The sequence below is a fragment of the Brassica napus genome, chromosome C7 (assembly GCF_020379485.1).
Source record: "Brassica napus cultivar Da-Ae chromosome C7, Da-Ae, whole genome shotgun sequence".
NCBI lineage: Eukaryota > Viridiplantae > Streptophyta > Magnoliopsida > Brassicales > Brassicaceae > Brassica > Brassica napus.
In genome coordinates this window covers 34,369,715-34,379,960 of record NC_063450.1, presented here as the reverse complement: position 1 = coordinate 34,379,960, position 10,246 = coordinate 34,369,715, and the positions used below count along the sequence as shown (strand labels likewise).

The window sequence follows — 10,246 nt, the reverse complement described above, 5'->3', positions numbered from 1 at the left end:
GATAGTTGGATGCATGCAAAGGTCAGTTCATGGATGATTCAAGTTCGATCTAATGATTTACTAAATGATGCTATCAGGTATGCAAATGATCAGTACATAATTTAATCATAGAATCAAGTTCAAGGATGAAACTAGATCAAGTTTTATTTTAACTAGCAAACTTATGTGATCAAAATTCAGTATGATATAAAATCGGTTCATGGTTGGTTTAATTAACAATATGATCAAATGATTTCAACCAGATTTTATTCTACCTTATGACATATCAATTTAAAACAAGACTATGGCTTATAAAACTTTTAGAAATAATTTTCAGTCAAAGATATGCTTTTAATAAAATCAAACAAGCATTTATAAAATCGATTATGCATTTATAAAATCATAAAAGGTTTTTAAAACTTTGATAGTTACAAAATAAATATTAATAGTCAAGGATATGCAATGAATGATTTTAATTTCGATTTTATTGATGGGTTGACTGATTTTAGGAGTTCTGGCCGAAAATGGCACAACAAGGGATTGATGGAATTTTGTTTTGGCCAGATTATACACTTATGTTTATCACATCTGGTAAAATGGCCAAACAAAAGGATTGAATCAAAAAGGTTTAAGCTTTCTCTAATAATTTTATGATTCATAAGTTTTTATAAACAAGATTCATGTAGATCTTTAGGTATTTTGATAAGTTTATAAGTTTTTTAGAGAAACATAGAACCTTTAGAGAATTTTAAGTTTTATGGATTCAAGATACTTTTAGAATCAAGTTTCATATGGATCATATGGATCATAGAAACAAGATCAATATTTTAAATCCATAGATTGTTTATAAGTTATGGATTCATATAGATCCTAGATTTGTTTCAGACATAATGGTGTTCTATAGATTTCAAGGTTTTGATTTGTTTACCTTTTTCACCACAAGAATCTGAGAGGACCACCGTGAGAGTTGGCCGGAATTTGAGAGAGAGAGGAGTTTTCCGGCGGAGAGAGAGAGGTGGCCTGGTGGAGAGGAGGCTGAGCGCCGGTGGAGCAAAGGCTGAGCACCGGAGGAGCTGGCCGGAAAGAGGATCGCCGGCTGAGAGAGATTTCTCAGGTGGAGAGCACAATCGTGCTGATAACGTGTTAGAAATATGAGAGAAGTGTTGTTGTGAAAGTTGTGTCTTTCTCATTAGCTCTCACTATCAATATATAGTGGAGGTTCCAAGGGTTTACAACAAAGGAGAGTATCTACACATTTATTACATATTGACCACAAATATCTAGACTTGGTCAAAGCTCATAAATGCTCCGGTTGAATGAGTCTTCATCTTGACTAGTCTTGGACGGATGAGACGAACCGGAGACGGGTGTAGACGGACCGGATAGTCTGGACGGATGTAAACCTCCTTGATGGTTAATGGCAATCCACATATCCATATCATGGATTTATAACATGAAGGAGCTTTTTCGTATAGATTTTCATTGTGGGCTACATCTTCAAATGAATAATGTGATGGGTTTTATCGTTTATCTTATGCGTCTCACATGTTGTTAGGGTTTTCATATTCTGTGTTCTTATGTTTCCAGAGACGACATCTTGTCTGAAACCTTCTACATAACGCTTATCCTCCTCCACTTCCCGGATGTTAAGTAATTGTGCTTAGTAATGTCATTCAATCGAAGCAGTTAGTTCTTGCTCAACCATCCATCTTCCCTGTCTTCGTTACCCATTTCATCCAGTATTCATATGAGCCCGAATCGAGACTTCAGCATAATTCAGTGGCTTACAATCTTTGTTCCGACTAAACACTCTCTCAGCGTTGATTATGGCGAATTCTCAAGTTTTTCTTTCAGAGTTGAAGGCAGGTTGGTGTAGACAGACTGACATATCATATCAAAAGGCTCTCTCTCTCTCTCTCTCTCTCTCATCTTCGCCGGGAAAGAAGATACCAAATCGTTAGGGTTTCATGGCGGAGAGTTTCAGTCTTTGATAGGAGAAGCTTTCATCATCATCCTAGATTCTTATTAATGGCTATCAGTAAGTAAACTTTTTATTTTAGTTCTTTGCGTGCACAAAGAATTTACATTTGCTCATTTTTTCCGCATCTGTGATTGACGATTGAAAATCAAAATCAGGTTTCAAGTCCTGGATGGGAGTCTGGTGACTAGGGGCTGAGAACTTTGGATCTGAAGGTTAGTGATGCTCCGGCCATTGTCTTGATATCAAAAAAAAAATGCACAAGTCCAAGGCTTGGTCACGTCTACGACCATAGGTTAGCATTTCCTTGTCGTCATTCTTAAAGTTCGATATATTTCGTCATGAGTTTTCATTTCCGTTGATTTGGATTGGGTTGGTGATTTACATGTGAAGTTCTGGCTGATGCTGACAAGTCGAAACCGGAGGCGTACTAAGGCTCCTTTGGGGGAAGCTTATTTTTTCTCGGTATCCACATTTGTATCACTGGTTTCATATATTGTTTACATGTTTCGTATTGGCGTGGTGTCCTGTAAATGGCGAATTCATGAAGGTAAACCAGAACAACTCTCTCTGTCTCTTGCAAGGTGATGTTAGACTAATCTCGTTATTTGATGAAACGCCAGATGTGTTATATACAGAAGATATGATCCCAAGTTCGTTATGGGCGTGTGTCAAATACAAAGTTCTTTGGTCTACGCAGCAGCCCACCAGACGTGGTTTATTCTGATGAACTGGTACCGGTTAATGGTAAAAAACTCTTTCAATATCGGAGCTAACAACATATACCAGTAATTCACATTCAACCTTTTATAGATTTATTCTTTTACTATATGCTTATTAGCCTTTCTTTATTTCTCGGAATATTTACAGTCTATCAATTAGTAAAGGAGTTATTTGACGTTTCTAAATTTATATGATCATATCAAAAAAAATTGAAATGATTTTATATCTTCAAGATCTTTGTTTTCAAAGTTACTCAGTGTTTAACGTCAACTACTGTTTCAAGTCTATGGTTGATATTAACTGTTTTGTTACTTTTTTTTTTTTTTTGTATTGTTACTACGTTGATTATATTGTGTTGTTAATATGTCCAAATCATGTTACTCGCTAAGACATGCAGTTTTGTTTATGCGTATTTTCAACCTTCCTCTCTGAGTCTATCATATGATCGATTGATATTGTGTGATTTTACTCCATTAGGTTCAGTTTCTGACAACAAAACTGTGAAATCCAGTGAGAAATCTTCCAAGAGAAAGAGAAAGAATCAGTAAATAGAATTAGGCCGCGCCCTAGGGGAAAATGGCCGCTGAGATCTGTGATCACAGAAAAGACTCTCGATAATTGCTTGGAGCATTCAACACTTCTCAGGAAAAATCAAGAGCTTATGATGTAGTTGCATGCAGGATCTGTGGTGATAGAGCTAAGGTGAATTTTCCAGAGGAGATGATCCATAGCTGCATAGCACCTCCGAGAAACGTCATACTGCTAAGACTTATCTTAAGAAGCCAATAGCTAAACCAAACAAAAGCTCGACGTTGGTTCATGCTATGTGTAAAGAAGCGTGCCTAGGAGACTCTAAGGCTAGAAGCTATCTCCACCTGAGGGGTTGTCGCCTTGAGGACTTGAAGCGAGGTGTTTTCAGGAAGGCGGACGATGCACCACGCCTCACACCGCACTGACGCTATTTCAGACCCAGCGTTCAGCCGCCAACGCATCTGAGTCGGTACTGCAACAACTCTTTTGACAACATGGGACATGACTACTTCGGTGATGTGAGTTTCGCGGAAGAGAAGTTTCAGATGTACACCAAACAGTTCGATTTAACAAGCTCTTTCTCTGTTGGAGACAACAACATATACCAGTATTTCACCTCCTATCAGGGCAGTGTCTCATTCTACTACTCGAGTTTGGGTGGAGTGATCACGAGCCAAAATCTCTTCAATGCTAAATAATTTGGGAGTTGGAGGCGTTTCCGGCTAGTGGTGGAATGACCAACGCACAGAGATTCATTCTTCGAGCCCCATTAAACCCAAAATCACAACAAGTGGTGGCTCATAAACTGTTGCTTATGAAGTCTCTCCGTCTTCTTCTATGACCGTCGGTGTGAGCCAACTCGATCCTGCTGAGCCCAGATAGGTGACCCAACTAGCATTGAGGTAAAGACTTGAACCTAAAGAGACGAAACTCTAAGGAGAGAACCTCACTCTATTCTTCTTCAAATCTTTATCTGTATTTTTCTTCGTGTTTTTTATCAAACTACCATGAACTCAGAAACATGAAAGATGTCCACAAACTAGACCGATGTTTGGGACTACGTAGTACATACGATAGATTGGACACGTTTTCTTACATGTAAAGAAAAGAGACACGAAAGGGGTTGTGTATGTATTCTTCCTCTAGCTAGATCATTTTCTTTTTTTTTAACACTTTTTTTTTTAAAACTAGCTAGATCATCTTATTTTCTAAAAATCTGAGCTAGGCCTAGGCGTTTTTAACTCAACCCGAAGTACTGACCTTAACCCGAACCAGAAAAACCGAAACCGAATCCGAACTGTTTTACAAAAATATTCGAATGAGACTTATGAACTTACTACTTTGGACTTTGGTTATAACCCGTACCGAAATAGGATCCGAAGATATCCGAAATTAGTTAAATATGTTAATGTTTTTATATATATTAAGGTGATTTAAATATTTTAGAGTATTCAAAATATATTTGTAGTTTGTTTTATTTGTTATTTTGAATTCATTTTATTTAATTTAGATAGTTTAACTAATTTTTAATTAGATTTGTAAATAATTTATATATTTTGAATTTTTTGGGTCAATTTTCGAGGTTTTTAAAAATATATTTTTGAACGATTTTAAACATTGGATAAATCCGATCTGAACCGAACCCGGAAGGAACCGAACTGAACCCAATCCGATAATTAGTAAAAACCAAATGGTACTTATGAGTATAACACCGAAAATCCAAAAATCTGAAAATCCGAATCACCCGGACCGAAACCGAACGGACCACCGAACGCCCAGGCCCGAGCAATGATTAGAAGTCTTACTCATCGTGACAAAGTGTAATCCGGGTTCATTTATTCCGCCTGCTATTTTTCCCTTACAGAATAACTCTTTCTTTTGCAAGTTTGTTTCTCTTTCAAAACAAATGGTTTCATTTTTTGAATTTCAGAATTTTATACGTAGATACATAACAAAAAATAAAAGCTCTCATAAATAATCTTAAATGTGATAAAATGATTTGCTACATCACTTTTGGTATGTTTTTTTTTTTTGAGAAATAACTTTACTACATCACTTTTTGGGTAGAATAAAATTTTATTTAAAAAAAAGTCAAGTCAGTATAATGACATATAATTACGTAATAGAGTTTTATCTTTTAGGCTTAGATGTCTTTAACCGTAGTTTCAAAGTACTTTCCCTCAAATTATTCATTTATAATTCATTATTGTTTTTCAAGAGTTACAAACAATAAAAAAAGTCGAATCAATACGAAAGAATGGAAATCTACTTTTTGGGTTTGATGATGATTCTAAAGAAATTTGGTCAACCAAAAAGTTCTAACCAAAGTTCATAATCTATTCAAATCAGTTTATGTAGTTGGATGGTTGTTTGCTGTTCTTCTAATGCAATAATTGCAACTACGTTCTAATTGTCAAAGCTATTAAGAAATCTAAACGTAAGATTATATGTATTTCAACTTCATTCAGGGAAATCCATTAGAAAATGATCCTTTAGTTGATTCTGTATATTATTAATTGCTTTGAACTAAAATCTTGCTTTAAGATTTAAACTAGAAACTTACTTCAGATTTAAAATTAAATTGTATTTTATAGAACCTCAAGATTGGGGAATTTGTTTTCCTAATAGTCCAGCTGAAGAAATAAGATGCATTAACTGCATCCTAAGTAATGTACATATATTTACCTTGAGGTAAAATATTGGTTAGACTACTTAAGTTAAAATTCAAAACAAATTTATAAGAAGAAGAACAACTGTGAATATATGTCACATAATTTCACCATCATTATAAAATACATAAGGTTGAAAAACAATTATGTACATAAATATATAAACAAATGAAAATATAAAATGGACACAAGTTGAAAGATGAGGAAACATTAAAATTATTATAAAGAGTGCTACAACAACAAACAAAAACAACTTCAATACACACAAACAAATAATATTTAACAACCAATTGTCACATATAATGAATATCCTAATCCACAATAGACTATATATACAATAATAATTCAATGAAGAAATATTAACTCGCACAAAGAAACAATACAAATATAACATAAACAAAACATTTATAAATACAACAGACAACCGCTCTGGACGTAGCACGGGCTATCCACTAGTATCTATCTATCTATAACAATAAAGTAGACTTACCTCTTTTTTTCTGCTGCCACATCACTCTGGAGACGGGGCGTTTTGCGCCACGTTTCAGTCAATCCCTGAAACTTACAAACTATACTATTGATTTGGACTTTTAAAGCTCTCTAGGTCTAGATTCGTATCAGCCCAAACTAAGTCTTTTTTATTAAATCTCCGTCTTCTTAGTGTTGCCGTCTCTTCCTTTTCACCTTACCAGAAACAAAATGTTTCCATTAGAGTTTATGGTATAAAGCTTAATACAAACAACGATGCTCTTTTCACCACCTTATTCCATCTCAATCCTGCTTTCAAATACCCTTATTAACAGTTTTGAAAGATTCATGATTGGTTTTCTTTACAGTTTTTTACTTTTTTTTTTTTTAATATGTAAGCATGTATTGGTAATAGGAAGATGGGTGAAACTGCTCTCATGTATGTGACTGTTAATTGGGAAGAAGCTTGTGAATAGAACTCTTTCTCAGGAGGAGAAGATTCCTCAGGTCAGCTTCGATCTGGTCTTTGAGAAGGAGTTTGAACTCTCCCACTCCTTGGTGAGAGGAAGTGTCTACTTCATTGGCTACAAAACGCCCGACCTCGATGAATAGGTGGATTCCTTTTCTTCTGAGGATTACTCTTCTTCTGACTCAGAAGAGGAGGAGGAAGTGGAGGTCCCTTCAACTGCACTGCCAATGTAAGTGCTGGAGCTGCTGCTTCGAGTGTTGTCAAGGCTGACTCAAAGCCAAAGGCAAAAGCCTGAAGAAGTGAATAGTGAATCAGACGAGGATGATGAAGGCTCTGATGAGAAAGTAGTGAGTCTTTGCATTTCGTAACGATCAACGTTGAATGCCACTTCTGTAATGTATAAGGCTGTCATTCAATCAGCCTAATTAAGAATCTGAAAATGCTTCTAGGATTTAATATCTCTTTAAGAGACGGCTTAGCTTTTTAAGATTTTAGTATAAGAAAGAACAAATAAGCAAAGGTTTTTTGTTATTGTGATTTCAGCCATGGCTCGGTCAAAGTGTACCGGTTTATGTTTGTTGTATTTTGAACATTTGTTCAGAATAGGAAGTTTACCATATTGTGTTATACAAATATAAAATATTTTTGCTCTGAAACAATAAACTGAATGTCATTTTATATGGTTTGCTCATATAAATACAGGAGCTCTACTTCATCATCATCGCTTATGAAGTTACAAAATTGAAACGTGTTACAAGTATGAATTTGAATTGGCATCTAAAGCTTATCTTCCTCGTCTCTGTTTTTAACACCTCCGTGAAGTAGCATATTGTCGGCATCTACCTTCTCCTTATGGCTTACCGATCATAGGGAACTTGCACCAGCTAGGAAAATTACTACATCAGTCTCAATCATTGTATTCTCTTTCAAATCTATAACTATAACTCAATCACAAATACAGTGAAGTAATGTTAACCCCGGTCTACCTAAACAATTGATATTTGGTGAAAAATGTGGGTCATACATATCTCCTGAATGGTGATTGTAGAAATTAAAAAATAAACTCAATGGTAAGTAGCATAGTACACATTCATTCATTAGACATATTAAAAAGTGATGGATTTAAGTTACAATTCATTTGGTGCGTAAGCAAGACCTAGGGCATCCACGATTAAAAAGAATGTGGGACATCAGCCACCATGGCTCTCAGTCAAATACATAATCACAAAAAATCATTCAGAAAATTACATAGAGGAGGATAGCCCAGAGAAAACAAAAACGTAGCAAAATACATGTTGAACTTCTGCCACTAACCAAATAAACAATCATTTGCAGAAATAGATAATATTGGAACTCAAGTAGTGAAATCACACGTCCGAAACAAAAATTAATACATAAAAACATATCTTTTAACAAATACAAATCACGATCTACCCTTGACAAATAACAAACACATTATCAGTAACTACTATCAAATGGATCGAAAACACATTGTCAACTCATTCAAAAACACAATATACAAATCTAGTATAATAATAAAACAAGCTTTTCTCTTTTTTCGCTATGCCACATAAGCAAGATAAGATAGGACACGTGGCACACGTCTTAAGCAATCCAAATATGTTTTTTTGGCAGTGGATTCTTATTGGAATTTTCTACTCTTTTCAAACAAGGCCTATTGGTAATTAGGGATTGGTTTTATTTTCCAATACGTTTCTGCTGTGGACAGACGCTGTGCCTCCAGCTATTTACTCTATTAATCGAAGCATTTACTTCATTAATATGTTTGACGAAGTCAGCCGTCAAGCTCTTCTCTTCCAACTCGATACCGTTCCACTATCCCTTCCATTGCTTCTGTTGAGAAACGTTTACAGTAATGAAATTCAGCCAACGATGCCCACTACATCCTCTTTGGTGCCTCTTAACTCCTTATCAAACTCGCTCATCATGTATATATTTAGAAGGGTTTCAGAGGCCCGAAATGATAAGAAAGGTCGTGCGCCAATGGGTGTCTGATATGCTTTTGATTGATGCTGTTGATTGATGGGAAGGTATGTGTTTTTTGTTTCTCATTATTAGTTTTACATTAAGATCTTTAGGACCTGCTTCTGATTTAACCTCTTTTTTCAGTCAACGCTAATCCAAAACGTCGAACAATGTTCCGGTTTAACTCCTTCAAACGACGCTGAGAGAAGGCTCTCTCTATGAGCTCAGTGTTTTTGATGTGACAAGAAGCAGCACCAACTTCAGGTTCCGTGGCAGTCCTTTTGCTATAAGATTCAACGAACAAACCATGTATGTCCAGATTGCTGAATACATGCCTAAATGTTCCACTTCCATATGTCTACTTCAGCAAATTACATTCTTATTGCAGCGTATCTTGCTTCAACAAACCCAATATCGCTAGATGCCTGAATGTTTAACTCCTCAGGGGGCCTGGATAATCGTAAAAGCAAGCGGAAGTAAGCTTTTGGCGTATAGGTCTTATCTTAAAAGAACATGTTTACTAAATTTGATGAGAAGTGTATGTAATGGTAACAGTGCTGAGATGTATTTTAATAGAATCTGATGTTTTTTCTTGATGATGTTTCTTTCTCAAGGCCTCTGAGAAATCGATAGAAAAGAAGGTAATTGCAGAAGCATGCAAGAAGGGCCTGCAAGCTTTCCACTGGAGAGACTATTGGCAGATTCCAGTGCTCGCGTTGTGTCTTGAGGAGATTAATATTCATTTGGCAAAGAGGAAGAAGAAGAAAAGAAGCTATGGGTACAACAGTGATGTCTGATATTCTGCTTGAAGTGTCGAGTCTTGCAAACTTCATAATCAAAAGCATAAACTACATAATCAAAAGCGAGGCTTCTTATTAGAAGGTTCTATTAAGTACAAAGATTTAGTAAGAATATACAAGAATTTGGTCCAGTTTTTAGTTATTTAAAATGCCTTTTAAATAAATGATCAGTAGTGTTACAAAAAAAAGAATCAGTTATCCCATTTTGTAATTTCTTATTGAAACTGAAGGTGATACCTATCACGGATGCGCATTACCTAGACTATAATTCTGATTGCAAATCATAATTTATGGATCATCATACTTTTTCTCATATTAATAATACAGCCATTGTTTTAAGCTAAATTTATATAGTTCAATTTCCAGTTTGCATATTTGAATGTTTCAAAATTTCAATGCTTCTGAATTTCTAATAAGACATTTAGAAAAGTCGACCAATCTCAATAGACATCACAATCACCGTGATTAAATAAGATTTGCATAGGTAAAAATTGTTATAAAATCATGTCATCGGACATCATTTATTTAATGTAATTTTTTGACAATATACATTTGGTGCAGTCTCAAATTATCAACATGTAGATGCTTTTTCTCCGTTTATCTGATCAGTTTACCAAAGCTTTCCTTGTCTTTTTTTTCAGCA

At 35.3% G+C, this 10,246-nt stretch overlaps 1 long non-coding RNA gene across 2 annotated transcripts; it reads left to right on the top strand.

The window, feature by feature from the left end:
* Positions 1-313: 313 nt before the first annotated feature.
* LOC111207544 lies at positions 314-10,246 on the top strand. Of its 2 annotated transcripts, XR_007326014.1 has the most exons (6): positions 314-2,017; positions 2,116-2,507; positions 2,581-8,868; positions 8,948-9,112; positions 9,192-9,279; positions 9,418-10,246. It is a non-coding gene; the product is annotated as an uncharacterized LOC111207544 (long non-coding RNA). The 2 variants fall into 2 exon arrangements; XR_007326013.1 differs by having other exon boundaries at positions 8,948-9,904.